Below are 20398 nucleotides of genomic sequence, written 5' to 3'. Positions count from 1 at the left end.
TGACCTACATTCAAAGTCATGCTTTATCACAAGACCCTTCTTCTTGCCAGACTTCTGAACCCAGCTCCAGCAGGATATCTTTTCTTTCTCTAATTTGTTTTAACCACTACACTTATTTGCCTCTGTCTGGGATTCACAGCCATCTCTTTTTAAATATTAAGCACCAAATTAAAACTCTTGGTTTGCTACCTACCAGAATGGAAGAATGACCTTGTGATTAAAAAGGTTGAACTCTGGGTTTAATTCCGCAGTTCAACATGGGATCCTAGTATGACTTCAGATAAATCACTCACCAAATCTCTATCCAATTCAATTTCTTGTCATAAAACAGATATAAATTATTATATTATACATATGAACATGCCACAAAGTTTTGCACAGCCTCTAGATGCCCAGAGCAATGATATCTCAAAGGCAGTGACAGGCTGCAGTGATGACTTGGGCTCCCTTCCTGCAAGTTGTCCCACATCCTTTACTGGAAAGTTTAGGCCTGCTGCAATATAAGTGTGTATGATTCCCTCCAACTAGAATATGATAACATTTACAAAACGAGAGCTGGAGTAAGACCCTCAAACCCATTGGAGCAGGCAGAACAAGAGCTGCTCTACACACAACCTATTGCAACCGTTGCTCTGCATCACTATCGGAGATAGTGATTGCACCATGTTACAAATGCTTTGTTTTAAGCATGGGCCTCACTGTTTAATATGGCCCATTAGTATCAGAGTGTTACAGCAGCAAAAGTTGGCTCAAGCTTGAAATAAATCTCACCAGAAGTGGCCCCAAAGGGAAAATCTCTATCCCCTACAAACCACACTGCAAGCCCTGAGCTGCTCCTGCAGCCTGTGCCCTCGTGACTGACACAGGGCTGCCTCCCAGGACAGTTTGTGGTGGCACAGAAAACTAAACATGAGCAAGGACTGCAGGCTGAACAACACTGCTCCAGAAGCCTGGGGTCTGGGATTTCCTCCCCCTCCCTTGATGCTTTTAGAGGGTTAACTTTCTCACAATCAGATATTGGGACAATCTAGAGTTTCAGGCCCACAGTCTGCCCAGCAGCTTGAAACGAGGGAGTTAAGCATGATGCCCCTGATAATTTGTGTGTTTCTCATGCAGTTCTGTTTACCTCAGAGAATAGCTCAGATTCATGTGGTGGCTCATCTGTTTGTTTCCCAGGAGTGTCCTCCTCATCAGGTACAAATGACTTCTTGTTTCCCCGTCCTGTCTGCCTCCTTGGTGACGGATAGATGAGAACCGTTCCCTGTGCTCTGGGACTCTAATGTGATCTGGGTCGAGCCTGTGGCAGGCGGGGGTGGAGTGGGGGGAGAGGAGTGCAGGGAAGGGGCAGTTAACACTATGAGAACTAAAGTCTCTTTGTAGATGAGCATGTTTGTGTGCATTTCCAACCTAGCTGAAATTCTCTGCCAGGTGCTTCGCCATCCCGGAGTCAGGGGAACAATAGCTCAGGAGCAACACTGGCAGAAAAGAGAGATCTAAAAATAGATCTTTGAAAAGCTAAAATCAGAGGGGGCAAGATCTTGGGAAAGCATGAGTTGATTTTATTTTAGCAACAGGTCTATTTTCTGAAAAAGTCAAAAGTCACTGTGATTATTGCCTTGAACTGCATGGACACTCCTGAAGGCCTGATTTTAGTTTCCCTCAAAGGCAGATGGGGCGTCACCAATCCATTCCTTTTACTTGCTGACATTTAAAGTTAAGCAACACATTAGCAAAGTCATGATCCAGTGGTTTGCTGGATGCCCGCCTGATGACAGAAGTTGCAATTGTGTTTATGAAGCTATCTTACATTCCCTTTCACTTTTTCTTTAGAAACTCAGTCTTAATCTAGCAGTTAAATTTAAGCAGGGATCATAGGAACATTTTTTCTGTTGAATCAAATAGTTTCAGGTGCTCTGAACTCCATTCAAATGGAGCTCATGCACAGAGAAGCCAAGTTTCACCAGGACTATGACTGATATTTTACCTTTCTGGGAACACCAGTTTCTACAGAAAAAAAGTCTTAATTGACACCATTTCTGTCATATCTGGCTAGAGCTGCACCAAAAAATGTTCACAAACTCTTCACCAAACCTAAGAACTCAATCTTGGCTCTTGATACACAAGAACTGATGACAGAAGTGACAGGGGGATTGTGATCCCAGATAATTAACCTCCACTTTTAAATTGTGTGCAGAAAACATTTCACAATTCCCCTCATCTTGAACAAGTGGCTCAACAAACAGATACAGGTCTAGGAAGATGCTCCCACTAGATTTTTTTTGGCAGCATCTCTGGCTTGCCTGCATTCACTACTTGTGCAACTGAAAGGAAATCCTGTTGATTTCATTTTCATCTTTCTCTCCCTCAATTTGAAAATAGAATCTATGATTTTCCATCATTTCCACTTAGATAGAAATATGTTGTGAAAGGTAATTTTATTGCTGAGAAATAATCTTCCTAATGTCAGCCATTATTTCACTCTCAGTGTGACAACTAGGGTAAGTGTTGGAAATCACTGCATGTTTCAGCTAAAGTATCTTGACAACACAAACGAAGAAGAAAAAGGTAGTCTTTTTGTTAATGAAAACTGCACTGTTATTTTGGTCTATAATGGAGAGATTCATGTAAATGATTGCCTGTCGTCTATACCAAAGATAATGGGGGGGGGGAGGGGGGGGGGGGAAGAGAGGGGAAAGGCAAGCAGAAGAAGCATTTTCCTTCCTTCCTCCTTGAATTCACTCTTATCAGCTTTACAACCAACAGCCCGTTCACAACATTTTGTCTGTGATATAATTCTCGTAGGCTCCCCTAGTACAATAAATCAAATCAAAATCCATCACCAGCGTGGAGCTACTAGCTTTGCAAAAACTAGGGAAACTAATGACATTTTAGGCATTCACTGAGTAAACATCATCGTATTTATAGATCTATAGGCATTTGGCATGTAATATTATACAGTAAAATCATCCTAGCTCTTGACTCTATCATTAGCACAACCACCTGTATGTCAATTTATAGTGGAGGATTCCTTCCTTTGGGGATGGAGAGACAGATGATATCTCCTACTCCTATCATCCCTCAGGGCTCCACTGCAATGTCACATTTCTCCCCTTTCTCCGCTGCACCTGCAGACAAATTGTCAGCAGGTGCAAAATTCAGGTTGAGAGACAATGAGAAACATACATGTTAATAAGGATGCATTATTTGATGGCTTTTGCCCAACTTGAAAGTTGGATAAAAGAAAAAAAAAATCAGTTTTTCTGTAGCCTGCTGCCCTTTACACCCAGTGAACATGGACGCTGTTGGCAACTCCCTAAACTAATTTTCAGATATCCTTAGCAGTCAGGTCTGTAAATTCCAAGCAACAGGACCGTGAGAAAACTGGAACACAAATGAACTGTCAGTGAGCAAAACAGAAGTCTGCAGCATCCTCAGTAAAGATGTTTCAGTATCTTGGAATTCTGCTTACTTCCTTTGTCAATTACTGTTCTCAGTAATTTATTCATGTCTTAAAATTCTAAGTCATCCGCTCTGCCCATTGCAATCATATCGCAGTCTCTTATATTTATGCTTTACAGTCAATGGAGAATTTCTGATGAAGTTTTTCAGCCTGATTTTCCAGCTACCTAGAAACAGTGCTACCAGACAGTGCTTCAGCAGATGGAATACATGAAATTTTTGCTTCTCAGATTTATAGATTGAAATGATGAATGCTGGTATTACATTTGGGCAAAGCGTACTCACACAAATAGTCTTTTCTAATGGAAATAGCTTCATTTAAGAGGGAGTGAGCAAAGAATTTGCCGAATTGGATGAGAATTCCCTGAATCTATTCCTGGTGCAGATCTTGCTTGCTGATGAAGAAAAACAAGTGAAAACAAGTTAAGAAACACTTCTAGAATTTTAAGAGATTGAGGGACACAAATCAGTGGAAAACAGTGACTCACTGAATTGCAGTTCTGTAGAACAGCAAGAAGTCCCCAGGCCCCTGATTTCATCAGTGATCCTGATTTGCCCACTAGGGAGAAGAGCAAAACCACTCCAGCTTAGCTCCCTATCTAACGATGCTGCCAAATACATATATTTATTACCTATAAAATGCACAGCGCAGGCAAATGAAAATGTAGTAATTTTATATGAAAAGTTTGTACCAACTCTGCTAGCAGCTTGTTGATGGTACTGCTGTCAGGCCTCTTGCTTTGCTTTCTAGCTGTTTTGTTGTTACTGGGACAGTGAGAGATACGGGGCAGATTCAGCATGTGAGGGAGGGGAACTAAGAAATGTGCTCTGGATCATCTTTAGTTGTTCTACAAAGCTTTGTTTATTACATGCAAACCAAGATCAAGCCATCTGAAACACCTTGGGCAGCAAGATGGAAGTATTTCCCCACTTCCTCTGAAGCTCCATGAGGATAGGGTCCATTGTATCTTATCAAGGCTGGTTCCCCTTGTTATGTTTTATCACGGCAGTATTAGGTAACAGGCAGGGAGCTCATTACCCTTTACCAGCTTGGTAGTCTTTTGCCTAGCATCAAATTAATTTGTATATGCCATTTTTAAAAGTAGAGACAACTCCTTCCTTCAAAGCATCAACCTTTCCTATCTGAAAAACTATGAAGAGCTTGGTAACACTGAATGCTATTCCTCTGGCAGAAAAATGAACACTAAGAGATCCTCCATAAACTGTCAGAGTCTGCTGATGTCCAGAAGGTTTCCTAAGGCCCTGAAAGTAAAAGTTTGAATCTCTACCTCTGCCCAAACTTGTACATGGCTCATGAGCTCAGGAGTGGCCTAGTAGATAGGGAATTTCCCATAGAAATAAGAAGTTACAGCAGAGACAGGTAAAAATCCACAGTTTGCCTCAGGCTATTTTCCAGCATCAGCAAGCTGCATCTGTAGGGACATGTATCTAAATTGAGGGAGACTTCATAACAAGAACATAACAATGAGGCACAGGAATCCTCCACTGAAGTGGGACGTTCACAGAGAGCCAACACGTCCCACAGATGCACTCATTTGTGGCTCAGTGACCTGCTGGTGCTCCAAAGCCTAGTTTGAGCTACCTACTTAAGAGGCTCATTGCCTGCCTGCACTCTGATAACTTGCTTGCTCTTCCGCAATTTAACCCAAGCACCCTAGCTTGATGAAAATTAAATTCATTATTTCAAGTTCCTCAGGCTTCCTGCCCCTCTTCTGCTGTAAGCAGCATCTCTGTTCTCATGCCAAAGGTCCTTTCTCCCTTCCTGATCCACAGCGTTTTGCTCTTAGCTCCTGTTGCAGTCCATGGAATCAGCCTCAGAGGCTGAGACAATTCAGTCTCCCCACTAACCCTTTAGGAGCAGTAATTTTAGGGCATGTGCACCTCTGAACAGTCACACAAACCAGAAATTACAGCTACAGACAGAGCAGCACTGACCTGTACTTGTCTGCACATCACAGCCCAATTTGCCTCTTGTAGGAGAGGGAAAAGGATGATCAGCCTGTGAAACAATACTTGCATGCAACACACAGGAACAGGGTGGAAAGCTCTGAATTTGCACCAGCGGCAATTTATCAGCAGTTTCCAATTTAATTGCTGGGAAGGCAGAGGGCAGGTGGTGAGCAGGCAACAGCCTAAGCATCAGGAGCATGAGCAGTATGTGCCACAGCATTGCTACCTTGTGCAAAGCAAGCATTTCCCTCATAAGAACACTTATGTTCTGTCCTCTCTGCAACCAGAACTACAGGAGGAAAATTAACCATGAAAAGATATTCTCATGGCATCATTTGAGGAAAAGGCAGATTTAAAGACAAACATCTTTCCAGAGCCCTGCAGAAACTTGCCATTGTGTTACATGTGACTAATGTTAACTAGGACACTTGTAGCAATAGTGAAAAAGGCAAAGCAAGGATTAATGATTTTTCATGCACAATTATGGCAGAAATTTAAACATGAATTTGCTTCTGCTTTCTAGTAACTGCAAGCTACCAGGTTTAGGTGTCCCAGTCATTCCTGGGAGGTGAATTTAGACCTCATACTCTGGTACTGTTGTGTGGTAAATGTTGAACCAGGATAAATAATATATATTCTGTACAAGAAAGTCCTTAAGTACTTAAGCCAGCAGTAGAAAAGTCTTTCCCAACATATATTGCCTGTTGAGATTAAGTGGTATTTTTTGAGGTTCACATTTTAGTGTGGACACCATTTTAGTACCAATATCAGCACAAGCCTTTATAAACAGAAAGGACATAGAAATGCATGGGCAATTTTTAGCTTTCCTAAAACATTAGATAAGGAAGAAGGACAAAAGGAGCAAAGACTTCAGCTCCCTTTGAAACTCCATGGGAACTGGGCACCCAGCACTGTGCTCTGAAATATCTGTCTTCATTTTCTTTTCAGCTTCTTCGGGTTTTATTTATTTTTAGTATATTTTGAAAAACAGCAGCCTTGTTTACAAGCCCTGCTGGCAGGGGGCTGCCTGAGACAAAAATCCGTTTGCACTCAGGAGAGATTATACCACATCACTAGAGACAGCAGAGCACATACCTGGGCAAAGGACTGATCCCAACCTCTGACACCAGCTGACTCAAGGCAACCTTTTGGTGGCACTTGTCAGCAGCTACTCTGCCAGAACTCACAAAAAAAGTAAACCAAAATGCTTTCTATATGCAACCGTTTGAAACCCTAAAAGGGTTGGGCACCCTTTTTAGGGACAAGATGAGGCTGGGGGCAAGGGATCACTATCCATTACTTACTATATGTAAAATCCAAGCTCTCACAGTTCATTCTCATCCATAAAGAGTGCAACATAGTCACAGGGAGCAACTTTGCTATTTTTTCATGAGGCATGTTTGTGCATGGGTGGATAATGGGAAGAGCAATGAGTTGGTTGGACATGGTAATAGAATACTTTGCAGGTATGGCAAAAAAAAAACCCTAAAACACAGCAACTACCAAGGTCACCCTGCTGTTCTGCAGGACAAAGTCTTTGAAGCCCCCCCCAGAGGACTGAGAAGCTGCCAACAGTGTTTGGCACCTGTGTCAGTACGCAATGGAGCGACTACTTCACAATGGATATTTATTCAGCATCTATCCAACAGGGCAATGACTCGGGCTGTGGACATCTGGGTGCTACTGCAGTCTTACTGGTTAAAAAGGTTCCAGTCTGCTCATGGATTAACTGACCAGGAAAATAACCTAATTTGCAAATTTGCACAGTAAATAATTGACTGCAAATTATTTGCTCAGTATCATACAGGATCTTGCCTGCTCCAACCTTACAAGTTGGCAATCCTCTGCAATCTTTGCAGAATCTTCAAATGTACTGCCACAATTATTTATTTTTAAAGAGGTAAAGAGTGTATTTTCCCTTTTTTTGTTACACCCCCACCCCCCCCCCCCCCCCGATATCAATCATTTCCTCTGAATGGAAAACAAATCTAACAGGTTTAGAGGAAGAAGTTTTCACGTTCTTTTATAAAAAGACTGTTTCTGAGGAAGCAAAATCTACCTTTCAAGTCTATATTTAAACATGAAAAAGTACAGTTGCCTAAGACTAGCCATTTGTCTACTTTCTCGTGCTAATGTCCTGTTTATAATTGACACCTTTACTGCCTACCACTGTATCAGTTTCACTTCCCCAGAGAAAGAAAAACCAGATCCTGTGACTAGTGCACTGGATTGATAATCTAGCCTAATGCTGACAGATAAATGCACTAATTTTCTTCTGTGGTTGGCTCCACATTGCAGAGTAAATCTGCTTCTAACAACTGCCTCAATAGGCTCTGTAACCTGTCCAAAAGATGATGTCAAGTGCTACAAGGGCCTAGGGCTAGTGTGGCAGGTAAGAGTTACCACTGTGATAAAGTTACAGGTGAGGTTTTGAATGAGACGGTTATTTTAAATGAAAGCCTGGCTGGAAATTCAGATTACTTTTTTTAAAGTTGAAAGAGCAAAGGAATAAAACAACTTATATAAACTTGAGGTTTACATCTATAGCATGAAAATCAGCATGTTCTTACCAGAAGTCAGCTAAGGTATTAAAACTCACGAGAAACACAGTTTGTATTTACTACAGTGGGTAGTGGTGCACAGGAAATTGATGTGCCTTGCCCTGCCTTTACTGGATTTGGTAGTGGTACAGACTGTGGAGTACCAGGAGCATTCCTAACTCAGAAGTTGTGTATGAGCCTCAACAGTCCTCCCGGAGCAGAGGATGCTGTTGCCCGCTCCAGCCTTCTGTGTTGCCCAGTATCCAGTGTAGACAGGCAGGTACCACAGGGCTGACTCTAGATGCTGCATAGTGTAGACATTAGTGATTCTGTCAAAGGCTTACTGGAGATATTAACTACAGATATTGATGGAGAAACAGAGGACATGTATTTTTTAATTCAGTTGGGGGGGGGGGGGGGGGGAGGAGAGGGGAGAAGGGGAGGGGACAGGGTATGGAAGACAATGAATAACAGTTAACTTTGTTAATTCCATGCCAAATATTTGGGTAATTTCTGAGAGCAGCAGCAGCAGCTGCAGAGCCCATAAGGTATCAGTGTTGCTTTGCTCTTATTGGTTTTCTTGTTGACTTTCAGGATCACTATGCTGGTTGCTACCAATTTATATCACTTCAATGTTCATTTATCATTTTGACCAAAAGAGCAACTTTGGTGGGCATTTATTGATTCCTTCTTTGGAAAAGATCACAAGCAATAGCTTTTTAAATAAAAAGGGTCTTTGGGTTACATGGATAACCCTGGCACTGAGGGATATGTCTCTTACTCTGCTCTCATGTCTAAAATGTTCAATCAGCTCCCACTCCCCTAACCTGAAACAAAAATAAAACCTCATTTTAATCACATCTTTTTCTCCTGATTTTCTCTCCCCACCTCCTGACCTTTCCATGAAGAGGATCACGCAGAACATTTCAGCTTTTCTTAGGCTAACTTTTGCTCACTTTGAATAGCACTTATATAGGTCAATAGCATCACTTCCCCTTTCACCCTCCTCCCCATCACAGAAGAAATACAGCATCTAATCTCTTTAATGCATTAGTTAACAGGACACCTTTTTTGTTTGTTTATGGCACAGAACTTTTGATATTTAAAAGCAAAATTATTCAGGAGAGAGACTGACTTTATATTCTCTGCTTCAGATGGCTTTTTTTGTACAGCATCGAGCACATCTGGCTCTGAGTTTGGCTCCTTAGTGCTGTTTCGATACAAGTAACAGTAACAGCAGGAGCATTTTGACCACAAGCTACAGGAACAACCATGATAGTTCTACTTTTATTACAGAATACAGAGGGAAGAATTCACAAGCTTCCTGCACAGTGTAGGTAAACTGTAGCAAGTCCATGTCTGAACACGGTGGGTCATTGGTTTGGTCATATTCTAATGTGTTATTGTTATGGGCACTAGAAGGCAATAAAATGCCTGTAGGAGGAGGCAGAGGGGAAATATTTTTCTATAGCAATAAAAATGTGCATATTTTGTGCACTTTCTGAAATTTTCTACAGCTAATATATATTTCTCTCTCTCTTTTTTTGTATTCTCACCCCCCCCCCCCCCCCTTTTCTGAATATTTCTGAATGCTCCATTTTCCTGAGCAGAGGAAGCTAAAAGTTTTGGTAACATTTCAGACTGACTGTTTATCTTTTAATTCTGTATGACTATTCAGTGAACCCAATCCTGCTCCTGTGGAAGTCTAATGAGAGCTTCAGTACTGCATTCCCTGGGAACTGATGGAGCCTCCAACTGCTGACTTTGTGAGGCTTCAGCCATGCAAAACCCTGCTGGCACAAGTAATGCATAAGAGCAAAAATAAAAATTCTGCCTCTTTGAAATGCTTAACCACAGCTCATTTGTTAATACAGTAGTTGAGAGGTGAAGAAACGCCCACTGATTCTGAAAGGTATGGAAACAGGTGTTATTTTTGTGGACTGTAATGCCTCCACTAGCTGTTAGCTTTGGAAATATTTAGACATAAATCAATTTTGTCCTAAAATAGAGTCCAAAAGAAAGATTCATCAGAAACTGGAACAAAGTCCTGCATTGTGGTGTGTAAAATACTTGTCGAGATTTTTCACTAGAGGGCACTGCCACATCATCACCAAAAGGCACCAAGGACAAAGGACAAGAGTGGCCTGGTTTAACTTTCACACTCTGCGCAGGCTGTTTTATGGTTTGAGAAGCGAATTTTAATGGCATCGTAGAATTTTTATTTTTTTTTTTTTAATAGTAGTGGGGCTTCTATAATCTGCCATGTTATTAAACAGCTACTACATGGAGCCTTCACACCATAAAGTTCTGACTCTAGCTTGTACAGCTCATTAAAAATAGTCTGCACCAAGTTAGCAGTTCTCATCAAAACAGTTCAAGGAGGCTGTATTTGGGAATTACACTTCTGAATTAGCACAACAAATAAGGAATAATATAGGGCATAAGGCAAAGGAAACTTACACTTGGGCTGCTTCCTTTCTTTGTATTCAGTGCTGCTCACAGGCACCCTGCCCAAATGAGGTTAGGGGAAGAGACAAAATCAAGAATCACAGAGGGAAAACGGAGAGAAATTTAAGGGAACCATGCTTTTCTCCCAAAGAAATGTTGCTTGCAACCAACCTGTGATAATTGCCTAACTGCATTTATTAAAACAAATGTGTCTTGCTGAAAGGAAGATGCAAAAAGATTTAAACATTTCATATTTAGGGTGTTTAAAGTGTTTGCTTTGATGGGTATGCAATGCTTGTTCCGTTCAGTGTTAGAGGATAAATACAAATGAAGGCTTTCTTTCAATGTTTCTGGCTGAGAGAGAGCACTAAGGTCACTTCAAAGTTGTCTAGTTTTCAGTTTGAAAATGGTGGATCCCTCATTTCTCAAGAAACTCTTCACTTTGTAGCCCATTGCTGTGCACCTGAAAACTCCCCTACTGACTTCCAGGAGAAATTTGGCTGCTGAGGAATGCGGGATTGGGCTCTGGAATGGCAATCGCATACAGAGAACTTAAGAATGCACAAAAATTTAACCCTTCAATGGAGCTAGTCACGAGCTTAAAGCTGTTCACACATTTATTACCCTGTTACATACAGGAGACAGCAAGAAACACATTTGTAATATTAAAAAATTATAAGGGAAAAAAAAAAACATTGAAGTGGTTTGGGTGTTTTTGAAACTATGTGGCTCATACTAATCTGTAGTTTCTTGAGCCTTCCTCTGATTTTAATCTGATTTCTGAAAGCTCTTGAAACTTGTCATCTCATTTAGGGTGCAATCCAACTCCCTTTAGCCAGAGAAGAATTCAGCAATTTATAATTGCAGTTAGAGGCAAGCTCGTGATTGTAGAGCCCCACTAAATTCCTGCACTGTGCTTGGAACTATGCAAGCACTTCATTAGTGAAACAGTATTGCTATATTTAGCTTTAAAATAAATTGATTGAAATTACTAAAACTGTCCTGCTATCCTGGATTCCATCCATCAGATGGAACAGTAGCCTACTAAAATGGTCTCATTTAAACAGGGCTGGGAGAAAAGCAGAGGTGTTCCTGACTAGGAGGCCTCCTATGTCAGATAGCAATGGACATCAACAAAAGTCACTTATCAGCTGTAGACAAAACGGCAGCAAAGGAGGGTTAGGGGGTTGCCTATGAGGCCGGAATGTCTGAACTCTACCAAGTACTGCTCAGAAAAACAGCTTCAAGGCTAGATGTGTTAATTGGGAAGAGAGCCCAGCAGCTGAGAGGGGATCCTGTGACCCGTACAATGAGCACCAAGCTCCATAATATCTCACCATGACTCTTCATTATAGGAGCAATAACAGACCCTTTGGCTATGAAGAAAGTGCATCTAGGGTAATATTTAAAAAAGAAGTTGGGTCCTAAGATTTTAACAAATGAATGTCATCCTATTCTGGGTTATGGAAACCTAGCCCTGTGCAGACAAGCTTGGTAAGTAATGAGTGAGCAGAATGCAATGTCTTTCCTAATATAAACAGATTATTTTGTATTATGGCAGATTTAGGAATGTAAAATGCTCACTGCAGCTAGTTAAAGGCTTACCATAATTACTCTACTACCATTGCTACAGGATTCCCTGTCTCATCTGACTGGTGGATGTTGCTTGGTTTGCAGACTGTTTGCAGGGGGTTGCAGGAGATGAAAATGAGGATATTTAAGGACAGATCTTCCACACATGGTGCCACAGACATTCCACATCCTACAAGTGTTCATAACTCACTTAATCCAGGCTGAGAACACACCTTAGAAACACACAGAATCCAAAAAAAGAAAAGGAGCCTTTGCCCCCTCCCTTTCCAGGTGAGCAGCAGTTTGAGCAGTGCAAGAATGTGAGACAGGAATGAAACTAGACAGACTGAAGTCAATAGCAAAACATCACTAGATGTCAGAGGATTTGGAGTTTCACCCAAGACAGTACCTGCTGAGTGCTGAAAACTGAGTAAATTCCCTTTTCCCGGACCTGCATCTCAAAGTGGAGGTCACAAGCCCACAGGCTGACTGCAACTAAGCATTCATCTGGGGCAAATAGTTTTCTGGAACAAGAAACTCAACTGTTTATGTAGAAGATACTTTGCAATCCAAGGTGAAAACTCTAGCTTCAAGGAACACAAGTATTTTATGTGGAAAGACAGATGTACTACCAATTCATGCATCAATTCCATGTCATCCCAAAAAGTAGAATCCAAACACTCCCAAAATTTGGACAAGAATTCAAGTTTGGGCTTGCAAGCAGGTCTGCATGTTCAAATGGATAGTCAAAACCAACCTGCCTTCTTTTGTCAGAGAACCACTTTCTTAACTCAGCCAGCAGCGCTTCAGACTGTCTGACGTTTTGTGTAGAATCATGGGTTTTGTTAAACACAGAATTTGGGGGGGAGGGGGAGGGGGGGCACTTTAACCAAATATCTTTAAGGTTTTGGGGTTTGTTTTGCAACTTTTCTGTTTCTGAAATTAACACCAAGTAATCTGTTGATGAGAGAAGGAGAAATCTATTTAAGCAAGGAAAACAGAAAAGATGCTGCTACAGTAAAACTGTGTCAGATTCTATTAATTCAGTTTTTCATTGTCTGATATTTCCAGGCACAGTGGGCTTTTTGGTAGACCTCTGAGCTCTGTTTTCTATCAGAGGCATAGCACAGGGCCTGTCAGGAAGAGGCAGTGCTCTCATTGTTATACACCTCAAAGAGACAATATAATCCTCATGCCTTCAGAGGGGTCAGGACTGAACCCCAAAACAACAGCCTCCCTTTAGAAGGGTAAGCAAAGCTCAGTCAAAGCCTTGTTGGTGCATGCCTATGAATTATTCCCTCATCCAGTGGCCGATCACACTACATTAATATCGTGGGCACATTCTGCTTTGTTAGCAATACTTAATTCCACTGTGGCACTAATGAAGAACCAGTCCTCATGTAAGACATGATACCTCCAGTATGTGTCTATTCTGCTATGAAATTACTTCCTTTTGTCAAGAGTATTATGAGATTACTAACTGAAAAATATTTAAACACAACACAAGGAAAAAAAAAGTCTCTCTTTTGGGAAAGTTGCACAAATGCACAGTAATGTAATTCCAATACAAACAAATGCATCTACTCAATATTAAACATTTGTCCTTGGTATGTTCTTTACCTGTAGAGATTGGAATGGGGAGAATTTTTGGCAGTCTCTGGTTCTATTCACACTGTTTTGCAAAGTTCACCTAAGTAGCATCATAGTGTACCTGTCAGTTTAGATGAAACTGGATCTGTTCCAACCTGATATTGAATTTCACAGGTAGCAAACCCAGGAATAACAACAAGTTGATTTGTATTATTTTGGAAGCCTCCCATGAGGACAAGGACAAGTAGAACTCCTAGTTCATCCTCAATCCTATCTCCCTACCTGAAGGAATGCCTCTCTAAGACTGCGTGTCTCTCAACATCAGCAATAGTGGAATAAATTATAAAGTCTGAGTAGAGTGAACAAACACTGAATTTCAGCTGTACCTGTATCTCAGGAAAACCTCTACTGTTAAATTTCAGGGCAACACACATTCCAATCTGAATGCCCCAAAGATAAAACCAGAACTGGTGCAAAACAATGCATCCAATTCTACTGCCCCTTTGCCTGACAGTTTTTGCACAAGTTCTGCCAAAACTAAATTAATTCCAAAACTGATGCAAAGCTTTACAAACCCATCAAGACTCTTTTCACTGGTTTCAAAGGTGTTTCAGTCTGGTCTGTTGAGTGAGTCAATCATTTTTAAAATTGGAAAGCCTGATTTAACACATAGTTAAGGATTTGAGAACATGTACATAGAAACCAGTGGTTTTCAATGCTGTCCAAGCTCTTCACTCATTTAGGTCAGCAGAAGTCCTAACACTGAGTAGCTTTTAAAATTCCTCCATGCTGCTTAAATTTAGCCAGGTTAATTCTTCAGCACTGGAAAAGGACTACACAACACTATACAGAGCCTGATCCTTTCCAGTTTACGTGAGTAATGTCATATACTTGTCAGTCTTGGTGGGATTATTCCTCAGTACCCACTTAAAATTTAGGAATTGCATACCAAGATGTGATATTGATTGCAGTCTGTTTACATATATACTTCCTTACTGATTCTATAATAGTCCTTTCTGTGAATGATTTGGGTTCATTGCATTCCAAGCCATTTCTTTTTCCTTCATTAATACTGTGAAGTAAAACTTGATAATAATTTTAAATTAGCTTGTGTATTCCACTTCATCAGTGCTGACAGACAAAATGTCACATATTTCTTTCTTTTTTTTTTTGTTAAGAAGTTACTATTCTCTCTCAGTTGCATAATCCTAACACAAAGTAAAGAGTATTTGAGGGTTTGTTTAAAATTATTCAGTTTCATTATACTGCTACAAGTGGTGCTGACAGCAAAACCACTTGCTTGCCTAAAATAAAATGAAACATAAAGGATTTCTTTTCTTGCATATAGAAGTTGTTCAGGCTACCTTATTTCATTTATTAGTTTCACACAAATAATCTCACTACCTCAAATTTAATTTCATTTCTATCAACTCTGCAGCAAATGTACAGTATTTTTGCATACAACATTTCTAATATTCATGTTAGTGCACAGTCCTTTGTCCTGTTTGTTACTGGTGGCTAAGTTCTATATCAAAGGCAAATTTGTCTTTTTTTCCTCTTTGATAATAGTCTACAGGCATCCAACACACAGAATTCAGTCCCATTTTGTTCAGGACATAGATGAGTGTGAGCAATCTAGCATTTCTTAAAGGAAAATTGTAGATGAGAACTACAACCAGAAGAAATCCTTTCAAATTTTCATAACTACAATTAAAGAAAATAAGTGCTCAACTCTTTATGAATTAGAGAGAACATTTACTCCAGTGGTTCTCTATACAGTAACATTAAAATTTTAAACTATTTTCTCCAGCAAAGGAGAAAAGCTCAACCCAGGCTATTCCCTGAGGATGCTAATCTCAGTTCTGCCACTATACCAGTCAAATAAGAGATCAACTGCAATGAGAGGGCCAGTATGTAAGTCATTTTTAAGATGTCGTGCCTGCAGACCCAGCTGTTCAGCCATTGTGGTTGTTAGTGTTTGGCCTTTTGCCACCAACTGACAGCCAAGCATAAAATGAACCATAAGGGTTAAATCACATTTACTTATAGACCAAACTTACTAGCCCAAGGCATACTACAGTGAGGGCCAAGAAGAGCAAGAGGAAGGGAATTAACCTTTTACTGTAACCCTTGCAGTAGGAAAATAGCAAGCTGATCATGAGGTAATTCCTCTTAAGTAGGTGTCCAATAAATTGATCATGAAACCCAGAATAGTTCAGCAGAACCAAATTCTCGTCATCTACTTGACCTGTCTATGTGCATGTTAAAGTTGTTGTTAAAAATATGTGCTGCACAGATAAATATCAGTCAGTTCAACAGCTTCTCTTTTGCCTAATATCCTCTTTCTTTGTCTCAAAATAGTTGCTTTTTCAAAGTTAGCACACTTTTGACAAAGATAGAACTTGAGCTACCAATAACACACACACACATCTTACTTTCTGTATAGGTGATTTAGCATTCAAATAATTTAAAATACAAGCAAACACTTTTTATGCGGCACTTCAAAATCTGAACAAAATACTTCAAAGGGACAAAGATCATCTGGAGAGCTTTTCAGCTCTAGACTAAATAGTTATGAAGTTTCCTGGCATAGAAAACCATGGAAATATTCATAGAGGCAAGAGACTTGAGCCACTTTGCAACTGATGTCCTAGACTGTATGCAGGAAACCTTCAGAACTAATAAAAAATGAGTTCTTACCTTCTATCAGCAAGCATCTGATCAGAAAGGTTTCTTCCTGTACACACTATTTTATACAGTACCGAAACTAGCACTCACTGCAGGTTCAGAACAGTACCCAAAGTGCTGCTATGATTCTTTATGTGAAAAAAAAAATAAAATATATAAATTCTAACCCCTAAATGAAACACAGTGGCTCAGGATTACAGTAGAATGATGTTTCTTGACTCTACTTTTCTAGATACTCAATTATATAAGACTATTAAATAGATAAAGAACATTCAGTTCACAATCACAGTCCCAGGTAACAATGGAAGGAGTAGTAATACAGACATCTGATATCAAGAAAGGTACACATGGGTAACAAGAAGATGTGCTCTAGTGTTTACATGTCCTATTCATCACTTATTGAAGAACACTCACAGGAGATCACATAAGCTTCTTGTTAACATCAAGAACCCCTGAGCTCTCTGTACCTCACCTTTTCTTCTCCCTCTGCCATACAGCAAGCAGATAGACATAGATGCAAAACGATAGTTGATTTTTAAAGCTGAGCAGCAAGTTGCTGCCATGTGGCTAAGAAATGGGCCTGAGATAACACTACAATAATTGGAAAACTCATAAGTGAGGCAAGTTGCTTCTTCCTTTGCACAGCCAGCTCAGCTTTCACACCTGAAGGATGTTTTTCTCTTAGCCCAATTCAAGGAGAGGCACTTCTTGCAGTGGAGCATAGTAAGTCAGACAACACCTTCCTTGCACAAAAAGGTTCCTGCAGTTGACTGCAGGAGCCAGTGAAGCCAAAAAAGCTAAAGTGGCCAGTGGAAAACACTGCAATACTTCTGCTGTAGTAATGGCCAACTATGTCAAGGAGTGGTAAGAGTGAATTGATCCTATAGGGCCAAGCAGAAAGGCTTAGGGGGAGTTTGGTTGAAAGGAAACACATAGTAATATTAAACTAGTTCAGGAAAACATATTCTTTTTTGTTTTGTTTTGTTTAAAAGTAGTTGCATAGCAGGGCAAATATGAAGTACTGTTACTGTAACTGAAAATTAATGTCCCTTTACTTGATTTCAACATTAAAATACCCAAATCCTGGTAGTCACAAATAATTCAGCCCAAAGAATACAAAATAAATCATCATTGTCAGATTAGCAGTGTCTCTGTAGCCATAAAGATATGACAGGTACTAGTGAATGAAAGGCTACAATATTCAGGCTGTTGAAAACCCTATTTTTAAAGTATCCATAGGGTCCAGAATCACTGGGACATATGAGAGAAATATGTACAAAACAAAGCCATATTTAATCCTTATGTCTGTGACAGGCAGACATCGTCAAGAGGAATGCTCTTATAAATAAAAGGGACTCATGTTGTTAAGCTTCTCTCCTCACTCCAGGACAGGTAAATCTCAAAAGAGAAATGTGTCTGCTCTGAAAGTATTGGAGATTATATGAAGAACCAGAGAAAAAGCAAAAGCTGTACCGACCCAAAAAGAGGCAGAGGCAGCAAACAGCACTAATATTTCTGTGGCTTCAGAGCCGAAGGCAACTTGTCCTCTCTCATTATGACTGAGTGGGATCGGTTCATATAAACTTGGGATGTTCATATACAAAGAGGTTATTGCATGACCTCTGATTCATGGTAACTGTCTGTGCATGTGCTCTAAGCTTGCAGCTCAGGTAACTGGAATTAGCTAATTCTTCTCTTTCATTCAGAGCAGAGGGCTAAACCATCATGAATTACTTCACATTTTTCAGGAGTTTAAAGCATGCACGTAAGACTATGGTAGATTAGCTGATGTGTAGGAAAAGTTTACCATATATAAGCTTTCACTTGTATTTATGTTCTGGGTTCCTCTCTAATACTTACTCAGGGATATTTCTTTTATTTACATCTTTACACATATTAAAAAAGAGTCCTTGGCTCATGTACTGGGAAAAATAATCATAGATGGTTGATGATAGAAATTTTCTTTCCAGCCAGAGCACAGATGCAAGACATCACCTCTCCCCCAAACTTTGTCTTTTTAGCAAAGGCTACATCTTCAGACTGTGCTCTCACCTGTAGGGTGCTCTCTCTCATCATCTGGGCTTCTCTCTGCTTGCACTCAGTTCTGCTTCATTTCAAATCTGGGTTTGCATCCTACACTCACTGGGTTGATCAAACTTCAGCTAACTGTGCCAGACCATCTCTCCACTGCTCATCAGCTTCTCCTATTTCAGCAAGTAAGACACTTTAATGCTGCCTCAAATCAGACTGATTTCCAGTGCCAATTATATAGCACATTGATGGCAACCACCTGCCAATACTGTCTTTTGCTTGGTATCTGACAGACATTGGATGTGAGGGGCTATGCTGTGCTCTAGCTTGGGAGATAGATCCTATCAGCAGGACTCTGTCAGTACTTAAAGTTTCATTATCTCTGAATCATCAGAATAATATTGCTCCACAAAGCAATTTCTAAAAACAGAAGCTCAAAACTTAAGAATATTCTCCCCAGGCTGACATTTATCATTCAAATTTAGCTTCTTTGTCATCTTCTTCATTTGTTAATCTGAACATACTGTGTAAAACTGGGGAAACTGATACAAGAAAGAAAGAACGCATTTCACCAATGTTGCACAGAAGGACAGAAGAAAATCTGGAAATAGAAAGCAGAAATCTTGCATTTTCACATTCAGCGTTACTGGGACAGGTCCTACCTAAATACCAACAAAATTAATATCTAAAGTTAATAGCAGCTCAGCAACATGTGGCCCTAAATGAATGAACTGACCATAGAGAAGTTTAAAGACATTTACAAATGTATTCTTTTTTTTTTTTCTTAACCAGAATAATCTATGAATTTGAGTTGTAATTTACTATTTCCAAATCTCTATGCCTGAGGAAACATTCAGATTATTCCCTTCTAATGTCTATGCATCATAAAGAAAGATTTTCATCATATCATCATTTAAAATTAAACCTAGTAAGACAGAAACCAGATCTTCACTGATCTTCTAGCTCTTTAGAATTTGTGGGCAAATGCACACAATTATATTACAATGCTTTCGTATAATAGAAACGTAGCTCAAAGATACCTTAAAATAAACCAAACTTGACTGTGTTGGTGAGCTATTGTAATGAAAAATTAACATGTTTGGGAAAGTCTAATTTGCATTACACAGTGTCTGTAATCAAATTACCTCTAAATGTTATGCCATGTCACACTGTGTTTGAGATGTTGCTGTCAGAAACACATACATACGCTTTGCAGTTTGAGTCAACCTAGCTTCCTTTTAAGCGATCATGTATGCCTCTGAGCCATTTCAGCCAAACGATGGTAAAATACAGAGGTTGGCAATTCAATTTCATTCAACCTTTCAAGAAGGAAAGAGCAGATAAGCTGTGCTTGTTCATGTCAACGATAATATTCAGCACAGCCTAAATCTAATTCAATAGTTTCGCTCCCGCTCCCTTGTCACATTGTCATTTCCGAACCCAGTCCCCCACTGCCCCCTCCTCACTCCAGTTGCAGCAAAACTTTCTGAAGTGCTTAACCCATGGCCACGGCCACGACCCCAGTGGATGGTGCTGTGGTTTAAAACCAGCCTGGGGTTTTGTGCATGGGGACGGGCTAGGCCAGCTCAGGTGGCGGCTGCCGGACACCATCTCCTCTGACCTCGTTGCAGCCACAGATGTTTACTGCACTTTTGGCGATCTGCAAAAAGCAGAGCAGTAAAGTAGGCCAGCTTGCGGGAAGGCTGTTACCCACAATTCATGGAAAAATGCCGGATAGTTCCCATTAGGTTGTGGTCGGCTAGGAAACGGCAACTTATTAATCTTGTGTCAGAGGGCCAGCTGCAAGCCTGGCAGTTACCATATTTCACCACCAACTCCATGTCTGGACAGCCATTGTCTTTTTTATGAAAAACTCCACAAATCAGCTGCTTTTTCCCTCCTCTACGTGCAGAAATGGAGCTCGGGGGTTGAGGTGGCTCTGGTGCATCATGCACACGGCGGTCAGGTTTTGCTAATTCAGAGCCACTGCTTAGTTTCCAACTTTAATGATATTCCCTCAGCATATCACTATGGTTGCCTGGCGACCGGATTTGAGCTAGGCCTCTCATTTGATTCCCACACATCAGACCCTGAAAAGC

The sequence above is a fragment of the Melanerpes formicivorus genome, unplaced genomic scaffold (assembly GCF_026170545.1).
Source record: "Melanerpes formicivorus ecotype bairdi unplaced genomic scaffold, bMelFor1.0.p_v2 SCAF_12, whole genome shotgun sequence".
NCBI lineage: Eukaryota > Metazoa > Chordata > Aves > Piciformes > Picidae > Melanerpes > Melanerpes formicivorus.
The sequence above is the reverse complement of the archived record's forward strand: the minus strand, read 5'-3'. Positions refer to the sequence as shown.